The sequence below is a fragment of the Dermacentor albipictus genome, chromosome 1 (assembly GCF_038994185.2).
Source record: "Dermacentor albipictus isolate Rhodes 1998 colony chromosome 1, USDA_Dalb.pri_finalv2, whole genome shotgun sequence".
NCBI classification, from domain to species: Eukaryota; Metazoa; Arthropoda; class Arachnida; order Ixodida; family Ixodidae; genus Dermacentor; species Dermacentor albipictus.
In genome coordinates this window covers 171,059,180-171,080,241 of record NC_091821.1, presented here as the reverse complement: position 1 = coordinate 171,080,241, position 21,062 = coordinate 171,059,180, and the positions used below count along the sequence as shown (strand labels likewise).

General features: G+C 47.2%; 1 protein-coding gene across 1 annotated transcript in view; it reads left to right on the top strand.

Annotated features, from left to right (window-relative positions):
* The first annotated feature begins 8,883 nt into the window (after nt 1–8,883).
* LOC135905744 (band 7 protein AGAP004871-like) overlaps nt 8,884–21,062 on the top strand; it is a 247,968-nt gene continuing 235,789 nt past the window's right edge. The window contains exon 1 of the transcript XR_010565467.1: nt 8,884–9,108. The gene's annotated coding sequence lies outside the window, so the exon portion shown is untranslated. The remainder of the gene's footprint in view (nt 9,109–21,062) is intronic.

Below are 21,062 nucleotides of genomic sequence, written 5' to 3'. Positions count from 1 at the left end.
ATCCAGCCATTCGCACCTCCGCTGCTGTTACCGAAATGTGTACCATAACGGTTGTCTTGCTGTTCAAACAGCGCCTCTTTAGGATGTGACACTTCATTTTTTGTTCTTCAGGACTTCGCCACGTCAACTTCAACAGACGCAGCTCACCCTCGAAAATTACAATGGTGCTACATTTGCCTGTAAATATTTTCAGTCTCTTATGCCACGGGAAAAGGGCAGCGGCAGAGAGGTTTAGATGCTGGAAGTCCTTGACTAGAGGTAATATAGTGCTATCAGTCGTTTAGTTGTAACATTTCTGACAGCTCACGAGAAACCCAACACTGTAAGTACACGAAGCAGGGAGAAAACGATTGCCTGTTCTACCAGCAAACTAATGAGACGAAGAATTTGCGCCCACAACAGCTTTGGCAACAGGGGTCGACCTCTGCAGCAATTCTTTTCAGTTTTTTCGTTCTTTTGGCGCTTCGGCATGAGCTCGCAGGAAGGCGCGCCTGCGCAGTTACCAAGATCTGCTCTTCGACAAGACGGGTGACAAGATTAGCGCAGAATCGGAAAAATAGTGCCCTTACAAAGTACACTTAACAGCCACACCTGCATACAACTGAGGTCTATGCAATTACCGGTGTAGGCAGAGGGACTGAATATTTTATATCATCGGCGCATGTTTGTCGTGCATAGGTGCAGTGTAGACCAGGAATTACAACCGAGTGGCAGCTACTCACGTTCTGTCGGCATTCCTGCGCCACTTCTGACTTCACACCAACGCTAGCACTGCGTGAGGTTTCCCGCAGTATAGGATGAAAATAAACAGAATTCTACGCATCGCCGCTAGCGGTACTGGATTTCATACGTACAAACCGCTTGCCTAAACCTTTACTTCACATAGATTCCAACATGTACGTTCAATCTGCATATCCGCCCCCGGTGCATTTCAGCGCAATAATAAAAAAAAAAGAGGCTTCAATCCGTTATATTCATTCAAACCCTGTCATCCTCCCCAAATGATAGAAACATTTACGTAGTATCTGTGGTTCCAACAAGGGCACTTGCAGAAGGTACGTTGGCTCCAGCACGACGCATCCCTTGTACGCCCAATGCTGATCGCTTCGACTCTCCAATCTTCCCGTGTACATCTCTCTTGTTTTCTCGGTGCCTCAATGGTACGAGCAGTGTCAGATTTCTTTCTGGATGTTCAGCGCGACTACTCGCACGCACTCGTGGAATTTGACGAGTGTCGACGTGGTGGTGACTTCTTTCGCCAAGGCCTTAACGGTCACTGGTGTCGAAAGCGCTGACAAAAAATCAAGCGATCAAACAGTCACAATGGCCAGCGCATGCGCTCCGACCTGCGGTTCGGAAAGTTGTGGCCGGCAAGCGCACGGCATCATACCACAGCGGCCTCGTTGCCAAGAGCTCGCCACTCACTCGTGCCTGGCCCGTGCAGTGCCCTGCCTTCCGCTCATGACTGCAATAATGGGCGCGATCTAATTACCACGCCCGACATTCTGCTTTAATATGTGCGGGCCAATGAGCTTAAGGGAGAAAAAACAACCAACAATTTCCTTCGCATTTTCTTTTTGAAGTACGGCCATTTATTTTCGTCTGGCGTATATAACAAAAGAACCACTTTGAGGAAGACTGTGCGGGTAAGATCGGGTAACTATGGGAGCGATGAGCAAAGACAATATTGCGAACCGTGCAGGCGCCCTCATCCGCATCTGAGATTAGCGGCCCTTTGCAACCTTCTACATTCATTTAATACTTTGGCGAGCCGGAACTCAACATTTCTGAACAAATCACCCGAGCACTTGAGCTAGTTGTACGCTTTCTTTTTCTTTTGCAGTGGACAGTTCTCAAAGTGAATATCAAAGTTTTCTGTTCCCAGTGCAAGCAAATTCATCCATGCTATCGAAGGAAAGGAGAAAGTGTAAAATATGCTCTTTGGAAGTCTGAAAGGTAGAGAAAGTTTTTACAAATGGGAAAAAATGTCATCCGACCGATAGCACAGAGCAACCACTCCTGAAAGGCACTGGTCCGGAGTTCAGCTTATTTAGGCCGGCCAGCCATGACGCTGCGGAATCTCGGGAACGGCGGCTACCGCAGCCGCTCAGGCCGCGGGAGCCAACGTGTTCATCTTGCACTACATGCCCGTGAGACGCCGTCTTCTTCACCGGCTCTGGAGGGAATAGTCGCACCGCTACAGGGCCTCCTCCTAGTGCGAAGCGCGATCGAAATATGTTACGGGCACAGTTGCGGGCTTTGTAGTCGCCACGATGTTGCTGATGTTGAACCCCAGAAAAGTGGTTCTGCGGAAAGCTTGGTCGTATTGCTACCGAGCAGTAAAGGCACCAAGAACAGCCACAGGGGGAAAAGCAGGGCGAAGGTCAGGTCTGACCAGAGGATCCTTAGCTCGACGTATATTTTCACGTCATGCGGCATCTGCTCTTCCTCGCAATCTCGTAGCTGGAACTGATGGTCGGGTGTTGGGATCGCATCTTGGCCTGGGCCCTGCGTGTGGCTCACGGATGCTGGACGCCTGATCATCAACACAATCTCCCGCACATGTAGAGGTGGAGGAGATAGCGTAGTCGGGGACTCCAGAGCAGCTGCTGCCGGCTGGCTTGGCGCGCCGAGGACAAGAGCGACTTGAAAATGCCTGGCCAATTGCCAAGACACGGGGTGGGCTGTACGGGAGAGGTTTCCCCCGGATTCTGGCTCTTGCATAGCGGTTCCGGCAGGTAGCACCTACGGAGCTTCACAATTGTGGCTGCTTGTTGTTGGTAGTGTCGGGTTCACGCCATTCGATCAGGCAGCACCGGCAGCGTAGGTTGTGAGCAAGGTGGAGCCACAGTGATGTCGTAGTGAGAAAGCACGATCTGCCGCAAGTTCCCGCAGATGCCCGGGCCTGGTAGGAGTTAGAGCTCTGAAAAAAGACTGTCTGGCAGCTCGCGGAATGTGTGGAGAGGGCGCAAGTGTTGGTCACGCACGTTGTTTACGTAGAAGAGATTTTCGAGGTGAAAAAAAAACCAGATAGCGGAGCTCCTCCTGCAAAACTTCGTTAGGCCATGCATCCACGGAAGCTGCGAGCACAGAACATCGGAAAGTTCGCTTGCTGCTGCATGCGACGATATCTCAAATGCCGATATCATCAGGGTCGCGGTGGTCGCTGAAGGCATCGCTATGCCTGTGGCGTCACCGTGTCTGCAAGAGTGAAATATGCGCCTAGTGGAGCCTGTGGGAGAGCCTCTGAATCGGTGATGAGTGAGGTTCCCCTGAACGGAAAGCGGATACTTTGCGGGAACTTCGAAGGAAGGAGAGCGATGGGCCGTAGGGTAGCGGAAAGCGCTCGCGAAAGCCTGGAACGCAGCAGGAGACTGGAACCTTGTTGAGAAGGAAGTGGCTGTTTAGCTAGATTAATTTGATGTCCAGCATGTCGATATACAATCCCTGGACACCCTACAACCGCGGTACATCTGTCAGACCACGTGACGCACGTCATTCACGCCTTGGAAGAGTCGGTGCGCTGACACTTGCATGGCTGGGCTCAGTCGTCGTGGTCACCAATTTGTGGGAGGCGGGGCGAAGAGGTCGATGCGGTGGCCACGGTTTATTTAGGCCAGCCAGCCACGGTGTTATGGAATTCCGGAAGTGGCCTATACTGTGACTGATCAGGACGAGCACCAGCCTGTTCTATCTCGCGTTACATAATGATGATGATGATGATGATGATGATGATGATTATGGCTTCATATTATCGCTCATACCCACACTGGGGGATTGGCCAAGAATTGCGTGTTTAAACGATTACGTATTCTTTTGAAGTGTTACATATTCGATGAAAAAAAACAAAGAAAAGGAAAGAAACATACAAAATCGAACAAATTACAAAAGAACAATCAAAAAGTTATTCGTTTTGTTGATTGTCTGTAACCGCAAACGGCATCAAACACGTCCCTGTGGCTGACCCCATTAACTGATGCACTGAAAGGTAGTATGATTTCTGATGACAACATTAACCTTAATTTAGCAAGCGGAAGTTCTAGATGTCTTTTTGTTAACAATTTGTTAACAAAAAGACTTTTGTTAACATATATAAAAAATAGCGATCTAGTGATTATGTTTCTTGGCTGTATGGACACAGAGGAGATAGCGTCAGACCAGTTTTATGTAAATATAGGTTTAATGGAGAGACACGGCAGCGTAATCTCGTGATCACTACTTCTGATTGTCTTGATGGACACCACTGGATTTTCCACAGAAATTTAGGTGCTGAAATTCGGTCCATGTTATTATTGACTCATTGACATCTCTATGAATTGAACATTTTATATATCTAATTGCTGTTACGTGGGACACTACTGGAAGAACCGGCATTATACGTCCACTCAGGGAGGCTCGCGCTAATGAGTCTGCCATTTCATTTGAATGTAAGCCACAGTGGCCGCCCACAAGCCGTCTTCTTCTTCACTGGCTCCGGAGGCCATAGTCGCGCCGCTGCAAATCGATCAGCCGTGCGTGACTCGTCGTAAAGACTCGTGTCAGGGAGCGAAGGCCTGGCTCAGCCGAGTAACAGGCTTCTGTAACTATAATATCTGCGCCGACGAATATTATCTGTCGTAGGAAGTACAGACGAATCGACGCTGGACGGTTTCTATTCAGTTACATTAGTGGGTACTAATGGAATCCCACACAGTAGATGCAAAATCTAGTCACGTTCTGGCTAGTGTAAAGAAGAAACAAAGAAAAAGAAAAAAGAAGCAGGAAAATTGAGGGTGGCGAAAATTTGTCCTCCGTCGAGATGTTGAGCGAAAGTGCCTCATGGCATCGCTGGAGATACAGGAAACATGAAGGCGAAGATATAACATTGAATCAACGTAAACCTGCCACCTTCGTTTCTTCTTTCCTGATCGTATTTGCTGCACTCTCTCTCTCTCTCTCTCTCTCTCTCTCTCTCTCTCTATATATATATATATATATATATATATATATATATATATATATATATATATATATATATATATATATATATATATATATATATATCATTTTCAAATGGGAATCTGTACTTTCAGGCTGCATCCGGACTTGGCAGGTCCATTAAGCTTTCTTCGTGCTTGCATTACTCAACTGATAACGTTCCTTCCTCTCTTGCGTTATCTTGCATTGTTATTTTTATCGTTGGCTCGTTGGCTCGTGGTTGGCCGCCGCAGTAAGCTTACTAACTGACCTTCCTTGACTGTCGCTAAAAATAAAGAACATGTGTGACGATAGGTTACTCTAGGCAGTTGCAGATATGAACGATCTGAACACTTCACGCACAAGTAACGGTCGTGTTGCTGATACAGGCGCAATCGAATATCCTTGGGGGAGGGCTTCGTCCTGCACTGGGCACAAAACAGGTTCATGATAATGATGGTGAAGATGTTGATGTTCCCTCTCTCAGCGTATCATTTTCGGTATCGCTGACTGAAGTTCTTCTGAGAGTTAGAGGGACATTATTCGTCCATATCAAATTTCTAATCCTATGCCACACCACCAAGATCTAAACACACAATGTTTCAAAGACGAATCGCTTGACACGTTAACACAGCCTATAGCTTAGAGACCGTAAACAGCGCAAAAACAAAACAAAACACGGGGACAAAACGCAACCAGGCGGGACAAGCGCTGTCCCGTCTGGTTGCTTTTCGTTCGCGTGTTTTTTCCCCCATTGTTTACTGTCAATATGAATCTCCAAATATCCTTGATAAGCTTAGAGGGTTAAATCAGTCTATTGCGCTGACAAAACACGAAGCGGCGATTTAGGGACAGCGAGGAATTGTCACGCAGGGCCCGTCGGGGCCTAGATTTCAGGAAATAAAGCGCAACTGCATAAAGTACTTCCTTTAGCGAAAATGCTCGCTGGGAGCTCCTTCCAAATTGAGTCCATTTGTCTCAGGCACGCATGGCCCGGAAGGAAGGGCAAGTGCCAGCGGCGCAGAACCGGGCGTCGGGCGGTGTCCCCCCAAGGCGCGTACCTACGAGAAAAGGCGCCAGCTGGCGCCTGGCGCAGCCCCAGTATGCAACTGATTGTTGATCGCGTTCGCCAGCGGTCACTGCTCGCCGCGCGCGCACGACCGCAAACACAGAAAGTAACGCGAACGCCAGACTGCCCGGACTGGCGGCGCTGTGCCGTTTATAGCCGCAGCGACCTGGATCTGCTGGAGTGCTAGTTTCTAAAGATACCTAACTGATCACACGTAGGCGGTCGCCTCCTAACGGGACGCCAAGGTTTGCAATTTCGTGCCGCACAACTGCTTGAATAACGGAAATAGTGGGGGGCCGCTTGGTCAAAGGTACCATCAGGAGGTCGTGGATGAAGGGGGGCCGGACTCGCCACTTCAATCTCACAACGAACGATGCGTGTGACGTTCTCTTGAAATGGTCGTGTGGCGGTAAGAGCGGAGCAAGAGGACGCGTGCTGTCTCTTCCGCACCCAACATGATCAAGCATGTAAACGGTAACTTTACCTGGCAGTTCGATAGCAGTCGATTTGATGAGTTACCAAATGACGAATATAGGAATTAGGGGCCCTATAACGTAAAACTATTCCAATATGTTTCTATTCCAATCTCCTGACGTCAAATTTGCGTAACCACAAACTCAAGCACCGGGCGGTCACCCGCAGGGTTGTCTGAACAGACCAATCAAACGCTCTCCTCGTTTATAGGAGGTCACTTTTGTTTGCTTGAAGAACGAATACCATCGTTTACACTGAGCGGCTTGTCGTATCTAATTGGCTGACAAGAGGCGAGGAGAACGCTCAAGTGGAGAGGGCTTCGATGGGGCCGAGCCACTGCACTGAAAGTCGATAATCGGATGAAGAGGGTGGTGCCGGGGTCTATGATTGGTCGGCTCTCCCTTACTTAGCTTGCGGTGGCTGGTCGAAAATCGCGGCGGCATGCAACGGAAGCTCAAGAATGACGCTAAAACGGACCCTCAGCAAAGAAGAGTTGGCAGAATGACGGGGTGAACGTGCCGAAAGTGCTCGCAAACGTTACATGGCCACGCAAGAAGTTTCATTATACGCAAATACACCGATGCTCTCCGGCAGGTGCGAGCAGCCAGCGTCTGAGCGATCGCCGGCAGCCATCTTCTATTCCTTTCCGAACGGGGCAGCCTGCGGCTATTCCGAAGAAAATTCAGTTTTGTTCGGCATAATAATGCATCTTTATCGCGTACACGCCACTTTGACGCGGTGAGTTCTTGCGGTTTTGTGACGTCGCGTGACAGGCAGGTGAAGTGGGTGCAGCCCGAAAACTTTTTACCAATAGCCGAGGGCCAATGGCAAAAAGGGGTCGAATCAGAAATAACTGTTTTTCTTTTTTTTGTCAAATCATGCATAATCAGTGTGTACACATCATATCAGATGGGGAGGTATCGCGGTTTTCGTGACGTCGCGTGACAGACAGGTGAAGTGGGAGTGGTCGAAAAAAGTTTTTGACCAATCGTGGAGGGCTGATAGCAGAATTGGAATAGAAAAGTTTGGAATAGTTTTACGTTATAGCGCCCTAGATTTGTGAAAACTTATATGATGGAAGCATAAAGTGCGGCACCTCAGGTCTCTGACATTCCTATGCAAAATTGAATAGTAGAGAAAGAACAATTGTACTAAATATATAGAAACTTCCTCTTAGAACTTCGTTTGGGTACAATTCAACCGATATCTCAATGATAATGCGAATTTGCCGTCGACGGCATCTGCGCATGAGCGCGTGCGTGCGTGAGCAAATGCAGCATCAATAAATAACGCGATGTCCATTATTTCTTCAGATCTGCGATACTATATATCAAACAGTTTTATAACTGCGCAAACAAACGACCACACAGAGAGAGCAAACGAAGACAGGAGCAGACTTGCAACTAATCTTTATTCCACAAGGACCACATATAAGTGCATCCCAGAAATACATCACTGCGCGTGCGCGGAGAAAGCATAATCGCCCCAAAGCTTTCTGTTCAAGCAACAAGTCTTGTGCTGTCAGCTAAAAGTAGAGAGGGACTAAAAGCGGTAGGAGTGAAGAGAGCCACGTCATGCACGCAGGGGGCATACGGAGAGGTTCCTCGGCGCGGCGCCGCTAGAACGCGCTTATAGAAGTATAGCACGCATTCGTTCCCATCTTCGCTCTAAACAAAATCAAGATAGCATATCAGATGATCACGACTCAATCAATTCCCGTTGATATCAGCGTTTCGTTTGAAGCGTTACTGGAACTCACTAATTATCGCAAACTTGGACTGGCCGCGTGAGGGGATCGACAGCACGCGACACCACAAAACACTTTTACGAACGAGCGAACCATGCGCGGCTGTTCTTACACGAAGTGTAGGTTTTTTTCTGCACACGAACGAAACGTGCGGTTTGCTGTGAAAGGCGCGCAGAGCGAGCAGTGCGGAGCGATGAATACGTAAGCTAAAAGAGCTTTTTGTTTCCAAGTGGGCCGAGTGAAAACAAACGCGCGCCCGCGCAAAAGGGGACGAGTGCAGCGGACGCAAGACAGGTGTGCTCGTCAGCACGCGAGAAAGGCGCTCGTCGCAATCAGCGCTCGTCGTGCCGGCCGCGAGGAGACGCACGCCTTGTGCCGGGCGTTGGTTCGCCCTTGCGAGACTGCACTAGGCTGCCAAGCACTGTGTTTTTTTGTCCCCGCTGCGGCCCTATTGTTTCGAGTCGCTTGTCGGCGACCGCAAGCAGCCGAAGGAGAAGAAACAAAGGGGGAGGGGGGGGCCGCCGCTGACTTTCCGAAGGCGGCGCCAAAGGGAGAAAAGAAAAATGAAAAGCAAGAAAAACGGCGAGTAACGAACGAAAGGAAACCATCCGTGCCTTGTGCTGCCAGGCTTAACTAATGCCCTCAGCAACGAGAGTTGGGAAGTCGTCTCTCTTGGCTTCTTCCGAGGCCTAACACATTCTCGGCGGCGTTTCTTCATCTTGCGCTTGTGCGTCTTATGTGTGACCCGTGTGCACGTGTGCTTGAGTGAGCGCGGCTGAACCTCGTTGCCCTGGCTCGGGACGGTCGTTTAGGATGCCGAAAAATGCCGACCACGTAAAGGTACCCCTGACCGGAGTGATCGGTAAAGCGGAGCTGTTCTTTTCAATTTACGCGGGCTGCGCATTTTGCTTGCGAAGGTGATATTTGCTGGGGAACGGATTTTGCCCGTGGTTTGGGTGGCAGACTGGGGATTTCATTTTTGTACTACCTCGTTTTTTCGCTTCTCAACGTTCGAGCCGAGGTTGGTTGGCAATGACTCTGCAAAAAAGCAGGGGACTGAGCTAAGAAAACGCGAAATTGTTCGTGGTGACGAACAGTCATTTACGAAGAGTACAGTGCCCGTTGCGTTATGTGTCTTGTTAACTTTTTGTTTGTGTGTTTAATCGCCACTCTTTTTAGGGGCAAAAGCAAACAAGAAATTGACGTGGCGAATGATAACCCAGGCAATATTTTTGTTGTACGAGTAGTTAGCGGTCTGCTCATTCGTTTTAGGTAGGAGTAGCGCAGTCCGAATGGCGAATGCAGTGTGAGCTGTTTCTTTTTTGTTTTTTTTTTCTGTTCCATTTTTCCGCATCAAACAAGCGTCTTTAACACATTGTTTGTGCTACTTTGGTATAGACATAAAGTATTTAATGCTTCTGCTACAATTGTCTCTTTTGTAGTTTGAAAGCACTAAAATTTGACTGAAACATGGAGCGCGTTTCGCAAATTTCGCGCGCTCCTTTTTGCGTACTGACAGTAAAGGCTGTATGAATACTTCAAGAACGACAGCTCCCGACTATATGCCTTGTAAATTCGCCAAGAGCTTTATTTAAATGGACGACTACGAACCAGCCTCTCCGCGTTAGTTCTTAAACAAAAAAGGCACCACAACACGCGCACTGCCACCCCTCTATTTGTACCTCGGCGATAGTGAGCGAATGGCATGAACGGAATAAAGAATATAGCGAACCACGAATGAGTTCGTGATGTAAGCAGCTACGTGTACGGCTAAGGACAAACACAAGCGATGACGTCACGCTGATGTCGTGGTCAAGCAAAAGCACTTCCTTCGCCGCGAACGGTCCAGTAGCGATGTTACATTGCTTATGGATGTAATCAACGGGTTCACCGTCGCGTGTCTTCTTTGCGGTGCAGTGTGATGGCGGCAATGGAACGGCGCCAGCACAGAGGGTAGAAAGAAAAAAGGGGTTGTCTCTGTCGAGACGTCCTGGCTGCGTGACGTATGCAAGTACCAATTGTTTAGTTGAGGTTTCAGGACTCTTTAACGGAAGTCAGTTGCGTCGTGTCACTGCAGGGCTCGCTAAGATTCGATAAGATGCAACAAAAGAGAACAAACGCAAAGACAGGGACGTGAACCAGAGGATAGCTGCGGTTAGCTACTTTGTACAGGGGAAGGGAAAAAAGCGTACGAAAGACGAGAGGAAAAGAAGGGAAGAATCAACTGTCCGTGAATGCGCAATGCTTGCTAAAATGCCAGAACTGAAAGTATTCACGGTTCTGTCACCCCTAAAGAGAATTCGGGCCTTTTCCTTTTTAGGGAGAAATTCAATGGCGATCGTTTATTGATGGGTTCAGAATCTGACTTCGAGCTCGCTTACAAGATCTTGCACGGGTATCATATACGTTTTTAAAAAAATAAATTTCGTGCATGTTTTAATTCAACTGTAAGTTGAAGGAGATTTTTTTTCTTGAATATATAGGTATAGAATGCGTGAATATCGTGAGGGGCCGATTTCCACGAACAGTTTACTAATTACAATGCAACAAAATTTCTCCTATTAACACAAGATTAACTTGGTGGCGATCTGAGTGGCCATCGTTAGTCTTGAGGAGTGATACGGAGGGCCGAGGTTTATTCCCTCGCCAATACAGATCCAGTCGAGTCATCTTGATGGTTGGCCTGGGGCCCATCTCCCTCGACTCGAACCACCTATCGCGCGCTAAACGCCAGAGTTCGACCTGTGGTGACCGAGAGGTGTCTGTCATTGCGTAATGATAGTTTCACCAAGACCAACTCGAACACTTTCCGTCCTCTTTCCTATAATATATTCACTCTGATCACCACAAGTTAAACGAAGTAGCAGGAAGCATATGCCCTTGATTTGATCTCCCTGTCAACCCATAAGTTCATGATACCATGGTTTATAGTTTAGATTCAACCTGCCATTTGTGCCGTCAAAGGAGCGAAGCGTTCCGTCATCGCTATTTCTTCGCTTCATCGACTTGCGGCTCAGTCACGCGACTATTGTTTTTTTTTAAATTTTAGCCGCCTTGCTAATAAGTGGCTATCGGGACACGGTTTGTAAGGATCCTGCTAAGCATGCCATGATTAGAATGCCGCGCGTCCGTGTCGCGTCTCCACAGGTGCGTTCGACGGGCCTGTTTGCGAATGAACAGGGGTGTGCGAATATACCAAACTTTCAAATGATCAATCAAATACTGCCCTATTCGATTCGGTCCTCAAATCGAATAGACACTATTTGAAAATACAAATATCTTTTGAATAGCTTTCGAATACTTCGCGTCGAGGTCCATGCACGAGCAGAGATGAAATTGAAGCAAGAGGGTCGATAACTGCCATACCATCCACAGTGCGCATAACGTATAGAACATGCTGCGTCATTCAGGGAGCCAGACTTTTCCGCCTAAATTGCGATCACTCGCAATGATATTATGTTTGGTGCTATTTATATACCCAACGCACGTGTGCTCTCATCGAAATAAAATTCTGCAGCACGTTACACTCCTATAACACGTGAAGGCGAAAGCCTGCTGCACATTGAATAGTGCATTCAGTTATGCGATCGGAGGGGTCACACTTCGTGCGAGACACCACGAGCCGCAGTGTGAAGTACACGTCTGACGCTTTAGGTCGAACTCCTCAACGACACATGCGAGCACTCAATACACTACCTGAAGGTGCAGCACGCTTGACGCCAGTAAGTGTTACAAATGTGCTTAACACAATCTGAATAGAATTACTTTACATCCTCTCAGCAGGGGAAAGCAGCACCGGCGGTCGAACGCTTTGCTCCCGCCACATCGCACTTCGCACCTCGTTTCTTGCTTGGCGAGCATCCTCGGGCGTAGCGAACTTCCGAGGCCTACCGCGCAATCCGCTGGGCGCTGGGCGAGCGTTCTTCGTAGCCGTCTCTGTCGCTTTGCAGTCGGCTGTCGCCGCAACCGCCGCCGCCATGACGCCAGCGACGCAACACGTGCTTTTCTGTCTGCGCGCGCCTTTCGTTCCCTCTCCGCCAGCCACTCGCTCGGAAAAGGTCACGTGCTTTTTTTTTTTTTACCAGTCGACTGGACGCCGCGTATTTTTCAAGGCCATCGCGCAACGAGCCACTTAAGGCTTTTTCCTTAATAAATCTGACTGTGTTTCACTGCAACATACTTGACACAATAGGGGTAGCATCTGCCGCGACCATTCGCACTAGCGAAACGTTATTTCATTTTTTTCGCTCTACCATTGCCGCAAACAACATGTAGTGTATATCTATCTGTAATGTATAGACAGGCGTTCTCGGCCCACAAACTTGCCTTTCTAAACTTGACGTGATAAGGCATGACCGCAATTTTTCCGGAGAGTCACGAGTCTGCCAACAAATTGCTTGGTTGTTCTCTAGTGTGTGCCCTTTGTGCTTTTAATGGACCATGTTTCGTAATGTGAAGTTCCATGACAGAAGCTTTTTAATGTTGTGAATACCAGGATGTGAAAATTATTTGAGATTAATGATGAGAAGGTTGTGCATGATTTGCAAGCTATTAAAAATATTCCATATTTGATTCGATTCGATTCGCATCTGGCAGTATCCAATTCGTATTCGGTCCGGTCTCAGAAACGGCTATTCGCTCATCCCTACAAATAAAGAACAAGAATTTAAAGAAAAATTAACGGCTCAATATATAGGAAATCCCAGACGCAGTACAGTTTATAAGAACTCAATTGGCCTAAAAAATCACTGTGCACATCCACGCTACTTAAATTATTACCCAAGTTTAGCAATTCAAGTATCAAATAAACTTTTTCAGCCGTCAAAACAATTTGTCATTTGGCTGAAGAATGAATGAAGTCAGCATTAGGCGACATTCCATACACAATATATAAGTTTTCCGTCTGAACTTAAAAAAAAATTCAGAGAGTGTAAACATATTTACAGCGAGAGCTGTCTGGACGATGTAGCAATCCCGCTGTGTCATTGTGGGCACGGCACGACAGCACTTGAAAAGCGGGGGCTTTTCATTCTACGCCTGCTTGAAATACTGGAAAGTATGTGATTCGACGTTCGATGGAAAGGTGTACATAAGGCGTGTCGAACGTTATTGTGCTGGCGCTAAGTATTAGGTCTCTGCTATTTATACATTTTCAGAACGTCTGACCGACGTGACCGTGTAAAAAATACTTTGCGCGAACAAAGTGCTCATCCCAACTTTCATCAACGAGTTCACATCGGAAACATTGAGATGCCGTTTTGGAGGGCTTATGTAGCTGCTTTTCCGCGTCATTAAAGAGATCAGAGGTAATCCCACAGAATTCCTGTGTTATACACGTGTTACTACGAAGAGAGTCAAAACTAAACAAACAAGCAAACAAACAAACAAACAAACAAACAAACAAACAAACAAACAAACAAACAAACAAACAAACAAACAAACAAACAGGCTCATTGCGCATTTCACTGACCATGATGAGTTTAGAATCACCTCGCTCTACACCTAACGTATTTATTCTAAATGAAATATCTTGCTTCAGTTGCCGGAAATATTATGTTTGTGCTGTCATTACCCGCATCACTCGCAAGCATAACTGGCACCGATAACTTTGAACTCACACTTCAAAGTTTCATTTTATATTTAACAGTAGAGCGGCAAAATTAGAGTAGGGTAGACTACGGAAAAATTATTTACGGCGATGTCGAAAGAAGGGATGCTACAAAAATAATAATAATCATAATTGTAATGCTCAAACGAGTCGGAAGGTTATAGGAGTCTTGTGCTATGTTAAATGACATGCCGCAAGTTTCACAGTTACCTTTTCTCGTCGTTGGTGCCGAGAATAATTTGGTGGCCGACAGGGCCACCGGAAGGGCTTAGGGGAATGGGGATTGGCGAGATGTAAGGCCGCAGTCACTTACCTTGCAGTCTGGCCAGAGTGCTCACACGTGCAATCGAACCTCAAGCTCGTTCCAGGGATCCTCGCCCGCTCGTTTGCTCCTTTTCTTGAGCAACCACTGGTAACTAATTTCTGTTCCGCGTAAGTGCCAGCTAGATAGTTAGTAGGGTAGCAAACTGGGTTCTGGTCGAGCTTCCTGCCAAGCTCTTTTTTTTTTGTCTCTGCTCCTCGCTCTTCGCATTTGGAAGGAGCATTCTCTGGTTACTGTCGTTTCGGAAAAAGTGAACGTCTGAGAGTGTGGTCTATGAAACAAACCTCGAAAAACAAGAAGCCGCGGCAGCATGTTCTAAACTTTTATTCAAAAACAAAATACACAGAACAATAGACATGCTTACTAAGTACTGCAGTTTTCTGCCATGGAGAAGCAAAATGAAGCGCAATATCGCGAAACACTTTGTACCAATTCGACCCTCTCCGAACAAGCACCAGATCTATATATTTCCAGACACCGCCTTCACATCGAAGGCTCATGTATGGTCCAAAACGGGCCCTTTAGTTCAAAAGGGTTGCAATGTGGGCTTGTTGGTAATGCATCTTGAAGGGGTGTACGGTAGCGCGATTAAAAAACGGGACAGAAGAAGACACACAGGGACACACACAGCGCTGTGTGTGTTCCTGTGTGTCTTCTGTCCCGTCTTTTATTCGCGCTACCGTACACCCTTTCGTTCAAAGATCCTTTTATCATATGTCAAGTGGTTATATTTCATATGAGCTTGCAGTCAAAGAGGAAGAACTGTTATGCAACCAACTCAGAGTTAACACCTTCAGTAATTAGGAAACATACGACACCAGGCTCCGTTACTCAAGGTGGAACAAAAACGGAAAACGTCATCTTAATTCTTGCAGGTGCCGAACAAAAAAGATGAAAGAAAGTGCACATCGCAGAAAGTAATAAAAATGCGCATGTAGTAATACATCGCATACGTCCCAGAGAATCACAGGAAGAAATTTAAAGAACCTCTGAGCCTTTCTATAGCGCGTGTCGAAATGTGCATATACGGGCAGCTTTCGCTCCATAACACTAATCACTGATACGTGAGCAGCAATGCTGGAGCCTTTCACTGATTGTCTCTCTGAACAAAAGTTTTTTGTTTTAGGCAGAGTTTAATTATTTTCCTCTGCCGACCAGAACAGAAAAAAAAGAATGAGAGGTACCAGGAGAGTTCGCATAATTACTTTTCTCACGTCTTCCCAAATTACGCGATTTCGTTCACGTTATCAGGAAAATAATTAGGGGGGTTGAAGGCTCACTAGTGGCATAAGAGGTGACCGTTCGCTTCTCTCTCAAGCAACGCCCTGCATCGAGTTGTAAAGCAAGAATATAAAACGTAAAACCAAGGGTGATTGAAACTATCAAAGGCTAAACGAATGAAGAGGCGAAAGAGAGAGAAAAGAAAAGGTAAGAGCGATACAAAGGCAGAAGCCAAGCCCAAACTGAGCCGTATGCAGGGGAATTGTGGGATTGGTTCGTCGACCGAGTGGCGTGGCAAATAAATGCTTAAGGAAATTTCTGGTTTCGCCCCCTTAAATATAGCTGGTCGAATAAAACTGTGAAAGAAGGAAGTAGGAGGCCGCAGTCGTACGCCCCTGTATGACTCTTCGTGATCTATCTTTTTCGTTACACAGAAATGACAGTTTTATAACTTTTTAACAACTACAGAGGTGGCCAATGCATTGTTGTTTGCTGTTTAATAAATGATGAGATTATGGGAAAATAGGCCACTGAAGGGTCGGCTATCCCAATAATCGAAAAATAAACTGTAGTCGACTGAGACATGTAGAGAGAGGAAAGAAAGGAAGCATGCGTTCGAGGATAAAATTTTGCTGCACATCTTTTGGAAACAATTATCTGCACCGCAAATAACATTTGACAGCAACTTCGTTAGCTTAAAATTTGACTCCGTACTTTCATCTTGATGACCATGTTAAGGTAATTTACTCTCGCCGAAATATAAGAGTGAATCGGTGCGACTATGCCGAGGCCCTCAATAGTTGAAATCCTGCAAGCGAAGGATATATAGATACGACGGTCCTCGGTGGGATTCAGTGCTTAAACACTGTGCTCAAAACTTTGTTCATACGATCTCGCCTCGAGTTTGGAACGCAGATTTGATGTCATGTGCACAGCGTGAACCTTCGAATTTCCCGCACCGTACTGCTTTTCTATTACCTGCGCCGCGCGCCTGAGCAAGGAATAACTTTCGCAGCGCGTTGCGAATTTCTTCTTGCAGCAACTATGCATTCATGGAATAATTTCGAGAAAAGCGTAGACCTACGTGCAAGCGCCTCTAATACTTACTCTTTTTCCTATATTATCTCTGTTTATTTTTTTTTTGAACTTGAACAGAAAAGAACATCGCTCGGAACAGCACCCATTTGCGAGCACCTAGACTTCCACTATGAAGCGAGCGCAGACACTTGAAAAACATTTGGGTACTTCAAAACATGACATTCGGATTGGCACTCTAGACTACGACATTTCAGTCACTTTTCGGATTCCGCGCATGGCTCGCGGAAACACATTTGCAAGACTTTGCTAACAAGCAAAGAAGAATAAAATAATAAGAAAAACCATCACACTCACAGAGAGCTGTAAGAAGGAAAAAAAAAAAAACGCGCGATCACGCGGGTGACAAAAACCGATTGTCGCAGTGCGAAAACGAGGCGCGAACTGCGATGGAACTTTCTCTACTTTTTTTTTCTCTCTCTCGTGCCGGCGCCTGTCGCTCACCGCTGAATCCCGCGGTCGCACTCCAACTGTGGCGATTGCGCTCTGATTTTACCGTTGGGAATTGGCGACACCTTCATCGCAGCTTGCGTCTTCCTCTTCCGTTTTCCCGCTGTGCAAGAGCTCGCCCCCCCGCGCACGCACACGCCGGCGGAATGGCGTCGCGCACCGGCTGCACCGGAGAGTTGAGACGGCCGCTGCTCTCTCGGTGCATCGGCACGTTGCGATGTGGAAGGGCCCCTCACCGCAGCGCAGCGCGGCGCTTGAACCGGCGGACCGATTTTCTGGTCGCCGGGTGCGTGGAATGCGCCCCCGCGATGCGGTGCCCGTTTTCCCTTCGTGGAAAATGCGCGCTCTCTCGCGTTTGCGGGTTGAACCTGGCGGCAAGGCTGGCTGGCGGAACAAGCCAGAACGGCGCCGCAATTCTCTTTCTTTGACTCCCCCCCATCCCTTTTCCCGCCCCTGCCATCGCTTCCTTTCGGTCCCGCGTCAGCCACTGTTACTGGCATCCGCACATAAACTCTGGCGCGAATAGATGTAGCGGATCAAAGTTGGCATGAAATAAGCTTTCTTCTTGCTTTTATGCCGCGCTCTTGCTTTTGCCTTCAGGCGGAAGTTTGGTATCCCCGTCTCTTTCGTCGTTTGCGTTTGAGGCAACTGGCTTGCGAAAAACAACCGTCTTAACTTCTCCGGGATTAGTAATCGCGTCGGACGTTTGCAACTATGCGCCCGCGGAAGCAGCAGACAGTCTGTTGCAAAATGAATTAGAACGCATGAGCAAAGCGATGTCCCTCTTTATTTACTGTTTGCTTGTAGGACCTTGTATTAGGAAGGAACAGCGCCAACTAAGACGAACACAAGAGGGGAGAACGACACAGGACAAGCGCCAACTTCATCTACCTTTATTCACCGAAACTTCAGCAAATATAGGAAAAACACAGACATGCGCACAATGACCATCATGCGTCATCTGCCAAACCGTTCCAGATATGACATTTCGCTTTTGAAGAGGGTCACAAACGTATCACTAACACAGTTTTTTCCTCTTTTCTTTATATGGAATGCTTCTAAAACCTCACGTGCCTTAGTTTCCCTACTTCTGCCAAGAATCTTTATCGCTCCGAACCGTGGTTCACACTTCTTGCAGTACTGGCATTGTCTTTGTGGCGAATGTTCTGCCGCTTGGTCACACACGGTGCAAGTTGCGCAATGTTGCGAAAGATGCGCACCTCCTTCTTTCAGCGACCTCACATGTTCAGCAGCACGGTCGTTCACGCATCTGCCCGTTTGGCCCACATAGGTTTTCCCGCACGTCAAAGGTATTTCATATACCACACCGGTGCAGCACTTTACAAACTGCTTTCCATGTTTTTTGGTGCAGTTGCTCCTTGTACCCTCGCTCGCGACGCGGGCGCAGAGCTGAGCTTGTTTTCGAGGAGCCGAAAACACGACTGGGACGCCGTGTCTGTTTGCCACCTTTTTCATATTGTGGGCTATCCTATGTACATACGGTACCACTTCCGGCTTTGCAGCTAGTCTTTCTTGTGCGCACGGTTTCTTGACCATGGCACCTTTGATATTTTGCAAGATCACTTCAGCCACTGCTGTGATAACCGTGCTTGGGAACCCCGCCTTAACCAACCTGTCAACCTGCTTGTCAAAGCTCGCACTCATTGCGTGGTGACACGATTTCACGAGAGCAGACTCAAGACAAAGCTTTGCAATCGAACGTTTTACGGTTTTTGAATGCGCCGACGCATAAGGAAGAAGCTCCTTTTGTGCTCTAGGTGCGTATTGCCAACATACATGATCTACACCCAAGGTAATGGTAATGTCTAAAAACTGTAATCGCCCCTGCAAGGGTAGCTCACGCGTGAAAACCAACCCCCTTCCCTCCTCTTTAAAGCTGTCTAGGACAGTGCTTACACCATCTGTGTAAGTCAACACGTTCAGTTTGTTAAAAACAATTAAGAAATCGTCAACATACCTGAACACTCTCAGTACACCCTTCCCTGTTAAAATTGGCTCCAAGGCGCTGTCAATACAGGTTAAGAAAATGTTAGTAAGCACCGGGGCTACGCAGGATCCAATACAAATCCCTTGTCTTTGTCGATAAAACTTATTCTCGAAAGAGAGAAACGTCACATCAAGGTAAAATTCTAGCATTCTCATAAAATTGTCTATTGACACGCCAGAGGAGTTCTGGAACTCTACTGCACCGTTACATTCTATAGCTTCTCTGACAGAACGAAATAAGGCAACGTGGGGCACAGAGTAAAACAGGTCTTCAACATCTACTGAGAACACATAACCAATGGAAGTACCTTCCTCAAGAAACCTAACAACTTCTTTTGAACTCTTTGTGGCGTACGGATCTTGAACTTTAAGGGATGTAAGGTGCTTTTGAAGAAACTTACTTAACACAATCTGCCACCGAACCAGTGTTTACAGTTGTCTTCTCCGAAGAAGGATAAGAAGCCCCCGGAAAGGCTGGTGACGGTTATCGGAGACGTTGATCTTCCCAACGATGTCAGGCATGTGTTGAACAAAGGTCCGAAATTCAGCCATGAGCCACTGATAGAAGCGCATGAGTTCCTGGCGCTTAATAGACGCATAGCAGGAAAGGCGTTAGAAGAAAACCGTGAAAGATGCCTACTGGATGGCGTGGATACGCTTATAAGATCTACGACCAGCACTACCACGTTACCTAGCAAAGATTCGATGGGAAAAGTCGTGTCGTATTTCAGGAAGAATAGACTCCGGCTTCTTCAAGCTGACAAGGATGGTGGGTTCGTGGTGCTCACCGAGGAAGAGTTTCAAAAAAGAGCCGGCGAAGCAATTGCGAAGAACTTCATCCCTCTGAAAGCTGGTGCGACGCGAGTGAAAGGCAAGGCGGCTGCGATGTGCAAAGAATTAGAGCTGAGCAGGCTGGCCAATGACATTGGTAACAGCAAAAGGAATGCCCTCTCCGTGTTCTTTGCGGCCAAGACGCACAAGATGTCTGTACCATTCAGAACAGTGGTCAGCGAAAATGGAACTTGGCAGATTGTGTTAAGTAAGTTTCTTCAAAAGCACCTTACATCCCTTAAAGTTCAAGATCCGTACGCCACAAAGAGTTCAAAAGAAGTTGTTAGGTTTCTTGAGGAAGGTACTTCCATTGGTTATGTGTTCTCAGTAGATGTTGAAGACCTGTTTTACTCTGTGCCCCACGTTGCCTTATTTCGTTCTGTCAGAGAAGCTATAGAATGTAACGGTGCAGTAGAGTTCCAGAACTCCTCTGGCGTGTCAATAGACAATTTTATGAGAATGCTAGAATTTTACCTTGATGTGACGTTTCTCTCTTTCGAGAATAAGTTTTATCGACAAAGACAAGGGATTTGTATTGGATCCTGCGTAGCCCCGGTGCTTACTAACATTTTCTTAACCTGTATTGACAGCGCCTTGGAGCCAATTTTAACAGGGAAGGGTGTACTGAGAGTGTTCAGGTATGTTGACGATTTCTTAATTGTTTTTAACAAACTGAACGTGTTGACTTACACAGATGGTGTAAGCACTGTCCTAGACAGCTTTAAAGAGGAGGGAAGGGGGTTGGTTTTCACGCATGAGCTACCCTTGCAGGGGCGATTACAGTTTTTAGACATTACCATTACCTTGGGTGTAGATCATGTATATTGGCAGTACGCACCTAGAGCACAAAAGGAGCTTCTTCCTTATGCGTCGGCGCATTCAAAAACCGTAAAACGTTCGATTGCAAAGCTTTGTCTTGAGTCTGCTCTCGTGAAATCGTGTCACCACGCAATGAGTGCGAGCTTTGACAAGCAGGTTGACAGGTTGGTTAAGGCGGGGTTCCCAAGCACGGTTATCACAGCAGTGGCTGAAGTGATCTTGCAAAATATCAAAGGTGCCATGGTCAAGAAACCGTGCGCACAAGAAAGACTAGCTGCAAAGCCGGAAGTGGTACCGTATGTACATAGGATAGCCCACAATATGAAAAAGGTGGCAAACAGACACGGCGTCCCAGTCGTGTTTTCGGCTCCTCGAAAACAAGCTCAGCTCTGCGCCCGCGTCGCGAGCGAGGGTACAAGGAGCAACTGCACCAAAAAACATGGAAAGCAGTTTGTAAAGTGCT